The sequence below is a fragment of the Felis catus genome, chromosome A1, assembly GCF_018350175.1.
Source record: "Felis catus isolate Fca126 chromosome A1, F.catus_Fca126_mat1.0, whole genome shotgun sequence".
NCBI lineage: Eukaryota > Metazoa > Chordata > Mammalia > Carnivora > Felidae > Felis > Felis catus.
In genome coordinates, this window is record NC_058368.1 from 31,852,084 (window position 1) to 31,871,541 (window position 19,458).

At 35.0% G+C, this 19,458-nt stretch overlaps 1 long non-coding RNA gene across 1 annotated transcript; it reads left to right on the top strand.

The window, feature by feature from the left end:
- Positions 1–465: 465 nt before the first annotated feature.
- Positions 466–16,348, top strand: LOC123384343. The gene is made up of 4 exons (XR_006595293.1): positions 466–2,579; positions 14,305–14,373; positions 16,112–16,155; positions 16,241–16,348. It is a non-coding gene; the product is annotated as an uncharacterized LOC123384343 (long non-coding RNA).
- The last annotated feature ends 3,110 nt before the right edge of the window (positions 16,349–19,458 follow it).

Below are 19,458 nucleotides of genomic sequence, written 5' to 3' on the forward strand. Positions count from 1 at the left end.
TGGAAAGAGCCTAAATGTCCATCAACTGATGAATGGATAAAGAAATTGTGGTTTATATACACAATGGAATATACGTGGCAATGAGAAAAAATGAAATATGGCCTTTTGTAGCAACGTGGATGGAACTGGAGAGTGTGATGCTAAGTGAAATAAGCCATACAGAGAAAGACAGATACCACATGGTTTCACTCTTATGTGGATCCTGAGAAACTTAACAGGAACCCATGGGGGAGGGGAAGGAAAAAAAAAAAAAGAGGTTAGAGTGGGAGAGAGCCAAAGCATAAGAGACTGTTAAAAACTGAGAACAAACTGAGGGTTGATGGGGGGTGGGAGGGAGGAGAGGGTGGGTGATGGGTATTGAGGAGGGCACCTTTTGGGATGAGCACTGGGTGTTGTATGGAAACCAATTTGACAATAAATTTCATATATTAAAAATAAATAAATAAATAAATAAATAAATAAATAAATAAATATTCATCAGTGAAAAAAAAAATAATGTCCAGATGTTTTACTATGCTTTCTCCTGAAAAAGTCAAATATATCATTGCAGAATCACGCTATCACTCAATTCTTTGAATTGTATCATTCAAATGGTTTTGGCTGTAAAAATTGTCTGTAATGGTATATACCATGGCACAAATATGTAACTATTTCACTTGACCTTTCAAGCCATGCAATGACTTTTAAGCTTGCTCAATAAGAGATAAAATAAATCACACACAACAGAATATGCATACATACTCATGCTTGTATGAAAGTAATTTTAATAGCAATGCACAAGGAAAGATTTTACATTTTTTAATTTTAATCATCAATATGCACAAAATTGAAATTAAATATAGAGCTAAAACATATCCAGGTGATTCAGGCTTTCTGCATTTTCACTTAAAATTCCATGATATATGATGCAAATATATTTTCAAGCTCAATCCATTGTTGCACTGCAATGCATTTAAAATTTGTTTTAGCATGACATAAACCTATAGTCATAGAAGAGCATGATTGTTAATTTAAGGCACACTGTCTTTGTTTCTTATTATGCTAGGAGTTTTTAGGGACTGGGCATTAATGCACACATATTTAGGTTTTACGTATGTATGTTTTACCTAAAATATTTGCACTTGATCTTAGCCAAAAGGCCGAGAAGTGATTTTACCTAAAATATTTGGATTCAAAATTCTTACATGTGAATTTCTTCCACATTTCTTATTACTGATATTCTTTAACGAAAGTTTAGAGTGAATTTTTGTTTTATTTTCCAGGGTTTGCTAGCTACCAATTATCTTCAGGAATTTCAGTGATAGACACCAATATACTGATTTTCACAGATTTGAGACACTTTATTTTCTGTCAGACTCTAAAGGCAAACTGGGTTTCTGCCTATTCTTGCATAATTATATATTGTAGACATAAATAACATAATATCCTAAGTGGCTTTGGAGATGCTTCAAAGTAGATGATCTTTTCTGTCCTCTTTACACTGAAATGAATGTGGACATGACTGCATGCTAATTACTTTTCTGGAAGGATAGAATATTTCAGGCATAGTGGTCCATCTGTGAATGAACATTTTTCTTTAACTTTTATGTGTATTTCCAGGGTTTAGAAGATATTCCCCAAATTAATAATTTATTATACATTTCCCAAATCCTAAAATGCTAGAGACTGTAGCTAATGACTCATTCACTGAACATTTATTTGGTATTGACTCGATGCCAAGCACTGTTTTAAGTGCTTGGTGAAAGTGTAGGAGACTTTATTTTATGGGTGCTTTCTTTCTAGTGAGTAAAAATATCTCTCCAAAGTAAATATCACTCAAATAGAAGTGATATACAGATAAAATAAAATAGGGTAATGTAAGAAGAACAATGGAGGTGAAACTTATTTAGGCAGCACGGAGATGATCCCTATGAAGAGCAGTGTTTGAGCTGGGACTGGAGGGAGAAGAGTTAAAAATGGGAAAATCTCAGAGAGGTGTATTTTAGGCAGACATGTCAAGTTCAAGGTGCTCAAGATGCAATGAAAGACTGAAGAAAGGCCAGTGCTCCGGGTGTCTGGGGAAGAGTAGTGTTATGGGATGCTGTGGGAAAAGTATGAACAATGTGAGCAAGCTCTTCCTTGTGGAACACGGCATGGCTTTGAATTTTATGCAGATAGTCATGGAATCTCATAGAAAATAGCTTCGTCATTATGTGATCCAACTCTGTCGTGAAAGTTGCTACTCACCTAATCCAAACATTCAAACTATTCGATTCAGTGCCAAACCAACGTGGGAGTCTCTTGACATTCTATTACAAATGCTCAGTACAATCAAATATTTGTTAAAATAAGCGTACTTCCATATCATACTCCCATCTGATATTGTTACTTTTAAAATAGTATGTTGTATTTACTTAGAAGTAAGTATTTTATTTATAGTGTCAGTCCATTTTCTTTTACCTTACTTTCCATCATCCTTTACTAAATTGTATAATTACGAAGGTAAAGCTAAAGTTGCTCCAATATTAAGTATCATGCTCTTACAGATGGTGTTCATATCTTAGCTTGGTGACCAATGGACCACAAAAAAAGACTCTGAGGTGAGTAGAAATTAATGACAGTCTTGAAATGTTCTTGTACAGGCATCATCTCATTATTCTGAATTTGCTATGGGCTAATGATTTAGATCATTTAATTAAATTGTTTGTTTACTTGCTGTTTGGCTAGGTCATTGCTTAAAAGCATTTTTATCCATGTGGGGAAAGGAAAAAGAGAGGAAAAGACATATTAATCAAAGAACTTGATTAATATACCACCAATATATCCTGTACCTAAGAACTTAGTTTTTGTGGAATTTATAAGACATTGTATACTGGGGCTGCCTTAAGTTGCTGAGCAAAAACTGCCTGCTGTCCTATGTATAAAAACAACCTGAACTTCCTGTGTAATTTTACATAATTTGCACTTAATTTGATTATTATATGTTTAGATTTGAAACTTTCAGCTTGACTTTTTGTTTTTCCTATTTGTTCCATCTCTTTTGTTTCTCTGTTACTATTCTTTTTCTGCCTTCTCTTTGATCGACTCTCTTTGATTGACTAATAATTTCTTTCTTTCTTTTTTTTTTTGGCTTACATGTAACTTTTGCTTTTTCCTTAATAGCTGCTTTAGGATTTGTAGTATAGATCTTTAACTCATCTCACTCTACCTTTAAGTGTTGTTATGCCACTTCACACAGTATCAGACACGTAAAACAGGTACACTTTGATTTATCTTCTCCCACTTGTTGTGGGTTTCTAGGAGACAGGTATGTAGAAAGAGGCTTCTGTACTATGATGAAAATTCTACTTGTAAAACATCACTAAAGTACAATCTGTGTGGACATTATTCCAGAAAAGCAAGTTTTCTTCCACAGTTCTTCTGACTATAATTTATTATCTACCTGGAGCTACCATTAGGCAGATGTAGGGCTTTGTTTATGCTTTATTTCAGGTGTTCAATGCCTATAAAAATGTGTCTAATAAATCTCTGAACCACAAATCAACCACTTTACAAATCACTTTTGAGAGAAAATTTTCCTTTGAGCTACCCCAGAAAGTTAACTTTGTTACCCAATTAGTTTTGTGCATTATCATAGTTCTGGCGGGAAGAAAAACTAGTAGCTATAGTAAATTTATAAACAGGATAATTTCCTATTGATTGGTAATATTTTTACTGGCTTATTTATATTTATGGCCATTACAATCACATATATACAAAAAGATTAATATAATTTTCTGGGAGATTAAATAACACTAAACATGATAATTAAACTAAATGGAAAAAAAAAGATATATCAGAATTTAATGATCTTTCTCTTGCAATGTTGAAAAGAGGTTACAGGTTCTTGTCTTCAGATTTGAGCCAGTCATATATTCCAGGAGGGAATCCAAGATTTGTTGATAGGAGAAAAGCAATTCCCCAGTTTGCATGGGGAATAAGCCTTGGGTACTTCAGTATAGGATGTTTACTTACATAAAATGTTTATCCTGTAATAGATTGCTTGTCCTACCCTGACCCTGAAATTCAACTCTAAAGCAAATTTTGCTATGCAGGACTCTCACACAAAACTGCTTACACATCTGTCATTGTCCTCTACAAGGCAAGCTTTAAGTCTGTACTGTATTTATTATGCAAATTCCTTTGAAATCTGTGGTGCAGGTGCCTCATGCCTTTCAAAATTAGTTTGCATATTAAATGTAGCATAGAAAATGATGGCCCACAAACTTTAGCTGCTTTGGTTTTAATCAGAGACTGAGGAATAAAATGTATTGGATATTCAGGGTAATTCGCACACAATGGAAACAATTAATGGGAAATACTCTAGCACACCCTTTGTTTCATACTATACAAGTTGAAGAGAGCAGCTGTTACCCAAACATGTTTTTGTAAATTGTTTCATTTTATTTGAAAAATATGGGAACAAGAAAAAACTGTGCAATCCTTGCTAGAAGCATATTTGTGTGACGGAGTTGTTTCTTTTTCTTCAAATTTACTCTTTAAAAAAAATGACAAAATTGCCTCAGGATGTCAAATATACTTTTCTTATGACTATATAATGAGAATGGACCAAGGTTTTATGAAAACGTTTATCTGAAAAATAAATCATTGGAGCATAATTTTTAAACAGAGTAGATTTAAATAAATAAGGTGTGTAAATCAGCAAATAAATTGATGCATAACATCAAGCATTACAGAAATGGAATAATTATTCTAGTTCTTGTTTCTATAAAGAAACCCGAATTACATGACCATGAGTGTAAAAATTTACATTATAAAATATTTGCAGCTTGTGAGGAACAGGAGGGATAAATAGGCAAAGCATGGAGGATTTTTAGGGCTTTGGAAATGCTCCATAAGACACCATAATGGTGGATATAAGTCATTATACATTTATCAAAACCCATAAAATGTACAACCCCAAGAGTAGACCCTAGTGTAAATTACGAATTTTAGTGATTATAATGTCCATGTAAGTGCATCAATTGTAACAATTGGTGGTGGCCATTGATAATGGGGGAGTCTATGTATGTGGGGAGGTAGGGATTTTATAGGAAATTTCTGTACCTTCCTCTCAATTTTGCCATGAGCTGGAAACTGCTCTAAAATATTTAATCTTAAAAAATTACTTCCTGGTAATATTTAAATACTACTTAAAAAGTAACTCACAACTCCTAGTTTCAGCCTCAACATGTAAAGAGCTTGGAAGTCATCACTCCATTCTTTCAAGTGCAAGAAGTTAAGTAAACTAAAAATCAGTTATTTTTCTTGGATCAACAGGAAAACTGACCCTTCAGATAAAATTGTTACTCTAAAATTTGGAGAGATGGGCGAATTCAGAGCTTTGAGTAGCTGCAGCAGTAGCTACAGGAGCCATTAACCCAATCTGTAAGAACACATAAAGGATGCCACTGACAGATTGCTGGAAGATGATTGTGGCATAAGAGAGAGAAATGGGGATGGGGGTGCACATTTAGGGGAGTTCCCCATTTTGAAGGTTTTAACCTCCAGGAACCGCACCAAGTTCTACAGTGAAAATCAGAGAAAGATTCCCTTATGGCTCTGACAAGAGAATGGAAAAAGTAATTACTGTGAAATATTATTAGGTCTTTATTTTTTTATTTTATTTTATTTTATTTTTTTGTTTTCAAAACAAAACCTACTCTCCTGGGAAAAAGACTTTACCAGGTCCTTATCAAAATTGAGGGAAAGGCATTTCTTTGTCTCAGCCCTGTTAGACTTCATGTCTCACTTCAGGGGATTAGGGAGGGAGAGGAACTGAAAGAAAAAGAAAAAGAAAGAAAGAAGGAAAGAAAGAAAGAAAAAAGAAAGAAGGAAAGAAAGAAAGAGAGAAAGGAAGGAAGGAAGGAAGGAAGGAAGGAAGGAAGGAAGGAAGGAAGAAAGAAGAAAGAAAGAAAGAAAGAAAGAAAGAAAGAAAGAAAGAAAGAAAGAAAGAAAGAAAGAAAGAAAGAAAGAAAGAAAGTTGTGCAAGTCATAGTTGAGAGACATAGGTCCACTAAAAGACTAATATCAAATCACAAAATTACATGATGCTTCGCTTGCCCATTACCTTACCACCACACCAATAGAGTTCCAGTATAATTACAATGGAATATGACCAAAAGAGCTGCATGAAACAGGTGCCATCAGAGTAGAAGTTCTTAAGAAAATGCAAAAACATCAGTGGAGGTAAAAGCAAGAGTCCCTCTTGAATTTGATGCTTCTGGCTCCTATACCTATATAGCAAGCATTATTCACAGCAGAACTCCTAGTCAGAATAACCTAAATCCTCACACTACAGGCCCATGTTCCTCATTTTCCATTGTCCAGTGCATCATATCTGACTCTCAACAAAACAAAAAAGTTGCAAGGCATGCTAAAAGGCAAGACTAAGAAACAGAGTAAAGAGACTAGGCAAACATCATAACCAGAATCAAATATGACCCAGATTTTGGACTTAGCAAGCAGAGAATTTAAAATAATTATGATTAAAATGTTAAGGGCTCTAATGGAAAAAGTGGACAATATGCAAGAACAAATATTAAGGTAGAAAAAGAATTTGACAAAATCTAGCACCCATTTACGATAAAAAGCTCTCAACAAACGAGGAATGAAGAGGAACTTCTTAAACTTGATAAAGAACATCTAGAAAAACTTACATCTAATATCACACTGATTGTTAAGTGCAACATCTTTGAGGAAGGATGAGCTCAGTGATGCCCAGAAACAGAAATCTAGTTTTAGATTTCTGTTTAGAGAGAGAGAGCAAAAGCTGGGGAGGTGCAGAGAGAGAAGGGAACAAAGGATCTGAAGTGGGCTCCACTCTGAGAGCACAGAACCCAACGTGGGGCTCAAACTCATGAACTATGAGATCATGACTTGAGCCAAAGTTGGGCGCTCAACCACCTGAGCCACCCAGGTGCCCTTCATCTCACTTTATTTGCATGTACATTATATTTTTTTACTTTTTAATTCCATCAAGAAGGCAAAGCAGATGTTTGCTCTTTACTTTCAATTCTAATAGCATCCTTTTTTCCTTAAGAAATTATAGTTAACAAGATGACATTAACGTAGACACTTTGGTCAACAAACACTCTTTTTTCTCCCGTGTGTGTCACATATTCCCTGTATGCTATTAAAATCCAAATTGTGTTTTTATACCAGATTCTTACCTTTCTGCTAACAGTGATAATGCTATTGATAGGAAGAATCTGGTGAACAGAGCGGTCTCAGTGTGTAATCTCTGCATGATTTCTTTCCTGTGTTAGGCAAAGCTTCCATAAAAAAGAGGACAGTTATCTAAATCCAGTGTTTGGGGTATTATTATTTTATTCATTCATTCACTTTCCCCACACACTACCAATTTTCATACATGGCGATGCACATCATCATTCAAATATAATTTGCTACTCCTTCATAAAGACGGCACAAAACAGGACTGTCAGGGCTCTTGGTATATTTACATCTTAATCACCCTTCATTATCATTCCCTATCTTCACCATCCTGTTCTTACCAATGACATTTTCTCAGTGTGTATCCACTTTTAGGTACCTACAATTTTTTGATAAGATGGACCAAGACATCTCATTTTGTTCTTAATTTTTTCTCTTTTGAATTTTATGGCATTGTCCTCTTTTTGCTCACCTCCTGCTCTCTATCTCTTCTCCACCTGTTTTTGTCCAGTAATTTTAATTATACCGCAGTACACATGAAGCATTTATACAACTTCCCTTGTCCACAGTCTTGCCAATCTAATTTGATTCTGTCTTGGCGATTTCAACCACACCACTGCCTCATCTATCTTTTTTCTGCATAGGATTCTATCCTTCTAAAATGTAAGCTTCACCAGGGTGTAGATGTTTTCCTATTTTTTTCCCCACTCAGATGTCCCAAGAACAGTGTTTGGCACAGATAAAATCGGTGCTCAGTACAGAATTATCCATTGGATTACTTCCAAATGTACACTTTCAGTGCATCTCAAAGGGGATGGGGAGATGGGCAAAATGGGTGAAGGGAAGTGGGAGATACAGGCTTCCAGTTAAGGAACGAGTAAGTCGCAGGAATAAAAGGTGCACCATAAGGAATATAGTCAACGATATTATAATAGCATTGTATAGTAACAGATGATAGGTGCTCTTGTGGTGAACATAGCATAATATATAAACTTGTGGAATGGCCGTGTTGTACACCTGAAAGTAATGTAAAACTGTGTGTCAAATATACTAAAACAAACAAACAACAACAACAACCACCACAAAAACAGCTTAATGTGTATATGGTGTTTACCTCAGATGCATTTTTTCCAAGCCCCACAAAAGGATTTCTGCTCATTGATCTGGGCTGGGACCAGAAATGTTTATTTTTAATGGGTTCCTTGGTGACAGGTGCTATTCTTGCTTTGAGAAGCACTGAATTAGACATATATTTTAAATTACTATTAGGCATCAGGCATCTTCAACTGAATACACTTTTAATATTTTAAATATTTGTAAATTCACCTTTTTTTCTAAATATTTGTTCTTCTATTTCTAGGAATGTAGTTTATTACTTTTCTCTCATATTAAATAGGCCTCTATTCTCTTGTATACTTGCGTTTAAGATTTTGCCAATATGTCTTCCTTCTATTGAGCTTTTCTTTTCTGCCTCTGCCAGTTTATTTCAGACACTCAAAGAATTTTAGAATGTTATAATTAAAAGGTGTTATTACTATATGAACAATATCATATCTTCTAAGAACTAAAAATTCAGATTATGATATCTAACAATGAATTTGCCATGTGCAAATTAATGTAAAAATATGCACAATTGCCCTAAATGGGCAGATTGACTCTGAGACCCTGGTTTCTGACCCAGAAGTTTTACTTATATTGAATTACATTATATTACATTATTTTCATTTTAAATTTAACTTCTACTATTTTTAATAATAATCTTTATTGAGAATATATACATACAAGACATTATTCTAGGTAGTTTGGGGGTTATGTGCATAAAATCAGTAAAAAGATCATGTTTTCAACACCTTATAGATTTGAAGGAAAGGGAAACATGTACAGACAATTAGATTAAAGGGAAGAACGTTCTAAGTTTTTAAAAAATTATATAGATAGGGACACTTGGGTGTCTCAGTCAGTTACGCACTCAACTTCGGCTCAGGTCGTAATATCACAGTCCGTGAATTCAAGCCCCACTTCGTGCTCTGCACTGCCAGCTCAGAACCTGGAACCTGCTTCAGATTCTGTGTCTCCCTCTCTCTCTGCCCCTCCTCCACTCACACTCTGTTTCTCTGTCTCTCTCAAAATGAATAAACATTGAAAAAAAAATTATACAGATAAAACATTATAGAAGTAAAAAATTTTACGAGGCACCGGTGGCTCAGTCGGTCAAGTGTCTGACTCTTGGTTTCAGCTCAGGTCACGATCTCATGGTTTCATGAGTTCAGGCCCACAGCTGGGGCCTCTGAAGCTGGAAGCCAGCTTGGGATTCTCTCACTCCCTCTCACTCTCTGCCCTTCCCCCAGTTTCACTGTCTCTGTCTCTCTCAAAATAAATAAATAAAATTAAAAACTTTTTTCAGTATTTGTGGTTGTGTATATGCAGATGTGTGCATATGTGACTTAATACATTTGTGAAGCATATGCTGGCTGATTAACTCAAATTAGTAATTCAGAATAAAGAAAAATAAGTTTTCTATTCCTGAAGGTATGATGCCTGCCTGTGAACATGCCACATGAAACATTGTACTTTTTATTGTAGAGTTTGAATACAAATGGCTTCTTTACTGTCTCTTTCTGGAGGTTGGAAATTGTCTCTTCTGTCTAAACAAAAAGCTTTGCACATAATGAAAACAAGTGTGTGTTAAATGGAAATTATGTTACAGAATCAATCAGTAAGAACTCAATAGTAGTAGATATTTATAGAAGAGTAAAGAGATATATGCAGAAATATTTTAATTTTAGTTCCCTTTGAAGACTACTTCCATTATGAGTAGCAATACTTCCAACTTAATTATGAAAAAATGTTCAGTATGTGAATATTTTTATTTAGTTTGATTCTTACTTTGAAGCATCAGATGCATAAAATGAAGTATAATTGTAAAATTAAAATTTTACATGATTTGACTGATGACAAATTGTTTTATTTTTCCATTATGCTAACTTCATTTGTCAGTTTTACCTTTAAATTTTTTTTTTCAACGTTTATTTATTTTTGGGACAGAGAGAGACAGAGCATGAACGGGGGAGGGGCAGAGAGAGAGGGAGACACAGAATCGGAAACAGGCTCCAGGCTCTGAGCCATCAGCCGAGAGCCTGACGCGGAGCTCGAACTCACCGACCGCGAGATCGTGACCTGGCTGAAGTCAGACGCTCAACCGACTGCGCCACCCAGGCGCCCCTGTCAGTTTTACCTTTAAAAGATAGAGGAATTTCAGTATGCAAGTGACTTAATAAAAAATTACTTCAAAACTCTCAAAATATAACGTTTTCAAAGTAAATGAAAAAATAAAATAGGTGAATATGATTTCTTTCTTTTCTTTTCCTTTTTTTTTCAAGTTTAGTTTTCTTTCTAGACATGCCAAGGCATCTGTCTGATATTTTGGTATTGTGGGAAATGGGAATTTTCCGTGAGATTATCATAGCAGAAGTGAAATGTAGCATTCATATTTTGATAGCAGAATTTAATTTTATTTTGAGACAATAGTTTTATTTTTATTATTTTATTTTATTTCTTTTATTTAATTTTTATTTTATTTGTTTTATTTTATTTTTAGAGAGAGAGAGAATGCACAAGCAGGGGAGAGGGGAATAGGGGAAGAGAAAGAGAAAGAGACAGAGATAGACAGAGAGAATCTTAGGCAGGCTCCACACTCAGTGCAGAGCCTAACACGGGGCTTGATGCCAGGACCCTGAGATCATGACCTGAGCCAAAATCAAGAGTCAAATGGTCAATCGACTGAGCCACCCAGGCACCCTGTGACCATAGTTTTACTTCCAGTTGTCCTGATAGAGAAAATTATATCCTAAATTTTATAATTCCTTAAATGTCAGTAAAAATATAATAGTTATATCTGGTGAACTTGATCACATAATTTTTTTATATAGTGTCAGGGATATCCTTTCCGCCATTGTTATGGGAAAATAGACATGAGACATGGAGTTTAATAACAAGACAACTTTACTGTTTCTTTGTAGTGCCTTGTTAGTTTAATTTTAATAGTCTTTGTAATATAATATTCTACTGATTATAGTTCTGCCAATTTTTCCATCACTGAAAAGGCCAGGTTTTAAGTTTAGTTCGGTGGAAATGGACAAAATTGTTGCATGAAAGTTCATATCACAGTGTATGTGGGAAACCTGTCCTTACTGATTCAGCCTACAATGGAATATATCAGAATGACAGAAATAGGATAGAAACAGGTTGAAACATACGTGCTGTAATCTCCTTATTCTGCATACTTCCTGGGAAGAAGGTTAAAACATTGAGAGTAATATAGGAAAAAATGGTTAAGATACAACAAATGCATAAAAATCAATTTGGGATTAGAATAAACTTAGTGGAAGAGAATGTTGAGGCCTGGATTTACCTCCAGTTGGCAACTTTTTGTTCCTGGCTTCACTCTGCAACCAGAATTGGTTTTCCATTGTAGGTATGATTTTCAGTGTACAATACTGGGACCTAAGATGTTATGTTCCTTATTGCTCCCTTTTCTGAGGTGGGGGCAGGCACAGGGAATGTTATGATAAGTTGTCTTCATAACAAGTCACCAAGTTAATATTGCAAAACTCAGAAATCTGGCTTTGTCGCTTTGTTGCTTAAAACTTATCAGTGGCTCCTCATCACCTTCGTGATAGAGTTCAACTTCCTTTTCCTGGATCTGAGGCTCTTAATGATGCTCTGTCCACACACCTCCCACCATACCCTAGCATAGATTTTCACTTTAAGAGTTGCAAATGTTGGGGCGCCTGGGTGGCGCAGTCTGTTAAGCGGCCGACTTCAGCCAGGTCACGATCTCGCGGTCCGGGAGTTCAAGCCCCACGTCAGGCTCTGGGCTGATGGCTCAGAGCCTGGAGCCTGTTTCCGATTCTGTGTCTCCCTCTCTCTCTGCCCCTCCCCCGTTCGTGCTCTGTCTCTCTCTGTCCCAAAAATAAACGTTGAAAAAAAAAATTAAAAAAAAAAAAAGAGTTGCAAATGTTGAAATTTGCTAACTTTGTATCCTTACCCGATTGTGCATCTATTTTTCAACTTTGCTAATTTTATTACCTCCTTCTGGAATAGCATTTCCCCTCCTCTTTATTTGGCTAATTCCTTTCAACCTTCAGAAAACTCAAGCTTCATCTCTTCTGGAAGCCTTCCCTGAATTCTAGTCAGTTGTAAAATGCTTCTTATTCTTTTGTGCCCAAAGCAAATTCATTCCCAAACAAAACCAAAATTGCTTATACAACACCACAATAGCTCCACTAGAGCATGTTTATATTTCTTAGTATGAGGAAACAAGTTACGTTAGGTTTTATAACAGACAAAAAATGCTCCGTAAAATCTCAAGACTACCCAAATGTGCTCTGCTTTGGGACACAAAAGAAAGGAGCTCATCTCACCAGTGCGGGTAGGCAAGCTAATGAGGTATGTAGCAAACAATTGGAGTCCAGGACTTCCAAATGCTTTCAAGTGGTTTATATGACAGTTGGTTGAATGAGGATCTTTCCAGGGGGTGTCAGAGTGGCTTAGTGGTTACAGAATTCAGGACAGGCCAATGGAATATAATAGGAAAATATGACTTACATTCAATGTCTAGGCAAGTCCAACTATAGCTGATATGGAGTCTCAGGGAAAATTATTGGGCTCAACTGAGATGAGAAGACACCTAAGCCATTCTGTTGTAAACTATCAAGTCTCAGGAGGATGAACAGTAGCATGTGGGAAAGGACCTTGCTTTGAGACCAGAGAACTTGAAGGACAATGCTAGAATCTAATACGGATCTTAAGGGGGAGGTCACCTTTTAACCACCTGCTCCAGGTTGTGCAAGCCCTTCTTTTGCATACATCAACATGTCAGGAACAGGGAGAAAGGGGAGGACATTGGGAAGCCTGGATACATAAACAAATGAGGTGAATTACGAAAAGGGAATATTTAGGTTATTTAATTGAACTCTGATTACTGGATGAATCTCAATTTATTTTTTATTCCAATTCTACTAAGTAGGATGAGGACTGAAAATGACTACAAAATTGATCGCAGGAAAACTAAGTTATATTTTCTTTGTACTTTTGGATATACTGTGAGTAGATTTAGAATGCCAATATATATTACCTACTTAATTTGTATTTGTCTGTATTTCTCCTATGAATGTGTGTCACTTGGAAAGGATTGAATGCTTCACATGTAATGTGAATTCTTTTTCTTAAATTAAAATAACAACTAAGATTAAAACATATATGTCAATATTCAAATACTGAAAAACAGGAAAAATTTTAAAATAATATTTATGTATGAAGAAACTTTTTCCTTTTATTTAAAACATGCTTACAGTGTATAGCTCAAAATTATTAACTGTTATTCTTAAAATATGCCACTATAAAAATTAAAATATTTATATTTATATTTTATAAAGACATAATTTTAATTTAAAAATAATGCTTCATTCTTTCTTTCAACACTCATGATTGATTTTCTTTTTTATTCTTTCCTCAAGTCTGAATAAAATATTTGAATATTATTTGTATAAAGTAAACTGAAGACTATGTAAATATAATTTTCTAGGAAAATCTATCGCACTACGTACCCAGCTTTTATGTTATATGTAGAGTGTGGATGACTTGTATCACTTAAAATCCATTATCTCTTGATGTTATAGTTTTCCATATTTTACTTCCTATAAATATTTGATCTCTTGTGTTAGTGAATACTCAAATACATCTTGTAGTTTCAGTTTATCAATTTCTTCTGTTTATTATTTATAAACTAAAAGTCAAAATGCCTCTTGGTATTTTAAAAGTATTAATGAGTAACCAAAGATACATTTTTAATGGAGTTTTACTTTTTAGAACAAAATGTTTAATTTACCATTCTTATTATCATCTTTTTTTAAGCCATAAGAAACGATAGGCTTTGATGTGTTAATTATTTTGAATATAATAGCAATTAAGAATTATTATTTTTATAATTAAACTTCATATTTTTATTATGTGAAAGTTTTAAACATAACTTGATATTTTTGTAATTTCTAATAAAAAACAAGGAAACAATGAATTTATAAAAATAGAATTCTATTTAATTCTTTTTGACAGAGGGTATGGCAATTAATATCAACAGATTATACTTTGAAGGAAAATACGAACTTCAGAGAACTTTCACACGTAAGTATCAACCATTAGCTAATTTAAAAGGCAAAAAGAGTAAGACATATTTCATCTATGGGTGTACCTAATTTAAGAACTGCCCACAGTGCTTTAAATGTTGCAATGTAATTAATATTTTCTTTATTGAATGAAGTGCTACCTAGAGGGGCTGAGGAGGTAGCATGATATGATCTTATGAAGAGCTTCAATATGCAATGATATTATCCTGATTTCCACTGTGCAAACAGACATTTGGAGGATTTGAGTTCCATGACTGAAATCACATACTAGGTATTGGAAGAAACAGGAGGTTAGAAGATATTCTGGCTCCAGAACCTGGACTCCTAACTGCTCTACCTGATGGCCTCCCTTTCATATATATCCCTCCCTTTTAGAAAGACAAAGTCTACTTCTCAATCAAATAAATGACGGGAATCTACAAGTTATAATTTCCTATTAAAAGGGGAGAGGGGAGCCAGTCATGAAAGTGATCAGTGGGGAGATAGCTACTGAGCAGGGAAATTACCAAGGCAGTGGTTGGTATCACTGAGCTTGTAGCAAAATGAGTCTTACTAACTAGGAATGCCAATTTTGTGGAAGGTGAATTAGAAGCAAAGAATACGAGTAAACAAGGGCAAGCATCAAGTGCAAGTATACAGACTAAAGGTTGTGATGTAACAAGAGTATAAGGAGGAACACAGCCACAAAAAAGTTGGGTCAGACAAGTGAAAGAGAAAAAAAATTAGAAATCAGGTAAGGGTTCATGGCAGAAATAAGCCTTATTACTGAATTTTTAATTTACTTAAATTATTTAATAAAATAAATTATTTGGTCAATCTAATTATAAGTCTTTTTTGGTTTCTTTTTAAAAACAGTTCTCAATATGCCCATTGATTATTCGCCTTCTAGATATTGAGCATGACTTACTACTTATTATATTTTATATACTTGAAAAAAAACAGCTTTGAATTGAAAGAAAATTGGAACAGATAGTACACAAAGTTTCCATACACCTTATCTCCCACTTCCCATACCTCCAGTGCTTCCCCCCATTACTATCATCTTGCATTAATATTGTATATTTGTAACAATTAATGAATGAGTATTGTTACATTATTGTTAACTAAAGTCCATAGCTTACACGAAGATTGGCTTTCTGTATTGTAAATTTATATAGGTCTTGACAAATACATAACGTCAAGTATCTACCATTACAGTGTCATACAGAATCATTTTGCCCCTCTAAAAATCTCTTTGTTTATTCGTCTCCCCCAGCTCCTAAAAACATGTGATAGCCACTGATCTTTTTTCTGCCTCTATAGTTTTGTCCTTCCAGGATGCCATATAGTTGGAATTACACAGTATGTGGCATTTTCAGACAGTTATTTCTCTTAGCAACAATGCATTTAAGTTTCCTCTATATTTTTCATGGCTTAATAGCTCATTTTTTATTGCTAACTAATATTCCATTGTGTGTATGTACCACAGTGTGTTTATATATTCACCTATTGGTAACCATCTTCATTGCTTCCAGTTTGGGCAATTATGAATAAAGTTGTTATAAACATTCATGTGTAGGTTTCTATGTGGACATAATTGTTCGACTTCTATGGGTGAATACCAAGAAGCACAGTTGCTGGATCTTTGAATGTGTTTAGTTTTGTAAGAGACCCTTAAGCAGCCTTCCAAAATGGTAGGCTACTTTGTACCCCACCAGCAATGATTGAGAGTTCCTATTGCTCTACTTCCTCAACAGCATTTGATGTTACCAGTGTTTTGGATCTTGGCCATTTTTAACAGGTATGTAGTGGTATCTCATTGTTTTGTTAATTTGCATTTCCTTCACGATATGTGAGTTGGAGCATTTTTCATGTTTATTTTCCAGCTGCAAATCTACTCTGGTGCTATATCTAAGGTCTTTGGTCCATTTTAAATCAAGCTGGTATTGAGGAGGGCACCTTTTGGGATGAGCACTGGGTGTTGTATGGAAACCAATTTGACAATAAATTTCATATATTGAAAAAAATAAATAAATAAAAATAAATCAAGCTGTTTGTTTCTTATTGTTGAGTTTTAAGAACGCTTGATAGATTTCGGATTATAGTCCACTATCAGCTGTGTCTCTGCAAACATTTCCTTCCAGTCTGTGACTTGTCTTCTTATTTTCTAGGCATTTTCAGAGCATAAGATTTTAATTTTAATGACATCCAGTTCGTTAAATATTTCTTTCATAGATCATGCCTCTGGTGTTGTATCTAAAAATATTGCCATGCCCAAGGTCATCTACATTTTCTTCTGTACTATCTTCTAGGAGATATATGTATTTGCATATACATTTAGGTTTATGATATATTTGGAGTAAATTTTGTGAAGGGTGTGCGATGTTCATTTAGATTCTTTTTCTTTTTCTTTTCTTTCCTTCTTTCTCTCTCTCTTTTTTTTTTTTTTTTTTGTATTTTGATGTCCAGTTCTAACACCATTTGTTGAGAAGACTATTTTTTTTTTAATTTTTTTTTCAACGTTTATTTATTTTTGGGACAGAGAGAGACAGAGCATGAACGGGGGAGGGGCAGAGAGAGAGGGAGACACAGAATCGGAAACAGGCTCCAGGCTCTGAGCCATCAGCCCAGAGCCCGACGCGGGGCTCGAACTCGCGGACCGTGAGATCGTGACCTGGCTGAAGTCGGACGCTTAACCGACTGCGCCACCCAGGCGCCCCAAGGAGACTATTTTTGCTCCGCTATATTGCCTTTGCTCCTTTGTCAAAGAATTGATTTAATTATTTAAAAAAAAAATCATTCATCAGAGTTTTGTAGTTTTCCTCACTTAGATTTTGATCTAACATGTGAGTTTATTTTTATTTTTTATTAAAATATTTTTAATGTTTATTTCTTTTTGAGAAGGAGAGAGAGCATACATGATGGTGAAGTAGAAAGGATGGAGGAGTGTTCAGTAGTCTTAGGATTACCTCTAAGAGCTTTAGATCTTAGTGAGTCTATGCCTATGGATTGTCATCTTCATAAAAGTTTCTGGGTTGTTTTGCTTTGTATTGTTTTGTTTTCTGTCCTTCCTTCGGTGGAACAAGAGATGAGTATTTCCCTTTTCCCAGGTCACTTGGAATCTGATAATACCCCTGCGGGTTAGGCTCTGCTTAATAAGCTTTCCCTGAGAGTCGGCCTTGTTAAGAACAGAGTTCTCTGACACGTTTCAAAACGGTTTTTTTCCCTTTGTCCTGCCAGAAGCACAAGCAGATTTTTTTTCATGATATTTGCTGTGGAAACCTGTCCAAGGTCCTAGTGATAAATCTCACAGTAGTGTGGGAGACCCCGTATGACGGGGTCGCCTGGAGTTTTTAATTCTCAGTATCGTTTGCACTGAACCTCCAGCAATTTGTCGATTACAGTTCAGGACTTCCTTCCCTGGCACTTGGTCCTTTGGCAGAATCCCACATGGGTCGCTACTCTGCTAAGCCATAACTTCTGTATACGCCTGTCTGTCACTCCAGTCTTGCAAACAGAAGTTTGCTCTGTGCCTTTCACTCTCTTCTAAATCCAAGAAGAGTTGTTATTCAGTCTGTTCTGCTTTCTGTGTGTTATTAAGCAAAGTACAACTTCTATGCACCTTACATGGGGAATTAGATACCTCTTTAGTAGTTTTTAACTCACAAGGTAGCCCACACTCAGCCTTCAGCAATTCTGCAAAGTTATCATTTAAATATTCCTACTGGCTCCAGTGGCTTTCACTTTAGTTAAGCTAATCATGGCTGCAACCTTTATTCACCTGTCTCTCCACATTTGGGGGTGGTGGTTTACCCTGTTACCTTAATTCTCTGAAGAATCTGAGGAAAGGTTTAAGAAATAAAACACAATCTATGGTGAAGAATTGACTAAGCTGTGGATCTTTAACCTGGCTGTAGAATAGAGTCACCTGGGGAGCTCTTAAAAATCTAAGCACCCATATCCCTGCCAGACCAATTAAACACCAGTATTTCCCAGGGTGAGACTCAAACATCTATATCTTTATAGCTTCACTGTGATTTCTGTGTATGGCCAGGATTGAGTGCTAGGCCTAGACTGGGGCAGAGTGTCTAGATCAAGATGCCTGTGTTTGAATCACACCTGTAGTGCTTTCCATCAATGTGAAGCTGGACAAGACTGTGAATCACTCTGTGTTGCAGTGCCCTAATCTGGAAAATGAGAATAATAATACGTGGCTTATAGCTTTGATCTTGGCACATAGCGAGTGCTATATGTGTGCTACTTTTATTTTTATAATTATTATTACAGACTTGGACATAAATTGAACATTAGTGATGCCCCCGGAATTCTGTGTGCTCTACCCTAATGACATACTGTTCTTTGCCATCCCCAGAGGTGATTATTAACTTGAATATCTTGTTTACTATTGCCTTGGTTTCTTTTCTATTTTATAATTTCAGTGCTTTTCATTATTGCTGTATTATACACCTAAATAATTGCTGTGTTTCATGTTTACAATTTTTATGAAAATAAAATCATACTATAATTAATTTTTTCTGTCATGCTTCTTTAATCTACATTATATTTTTGATATCTACTTAGGTTATCACAATTACCTGTAGTTCATTCATTTAGAGGGCTCTACAGTGATCCATTTTTTGAATATATCACAATTAGTGTATCCATTCTACTGTTAATGGACGTTTGTTTTATTTCCAGTTATTATTTTGTTGTTATCATGGAGAAACATAGTGCTAAAAATATTCTTAAACATAAATCACGGTGAATTTTCAGAATAATTTCTTTAGAAGATATATTTAAGAGTAGAATTTTGGGGTCATAGTTTGTGTATGTAGTTGATTTTCTTAGGCAATACTGAACTATTTAATAAAGTGGTTTTATTTGCACTTCAGTTGATGAATGTAAATGTTGCTTCACATTCTTGTTATCTTTTGACATTGTACAATTTTAGAATTCATGTCATGTTTATTGGTATAGATCATTTTTTTCCTTCTTTTTGGAAGTGCCTATTGAGCTCATCTGCCCATTTTTCTATTGATGTACTCCTCTATATCTATATCTTAGAAGATTTTTTAAAAGAATAAATATTAAATATCAGTTCTTG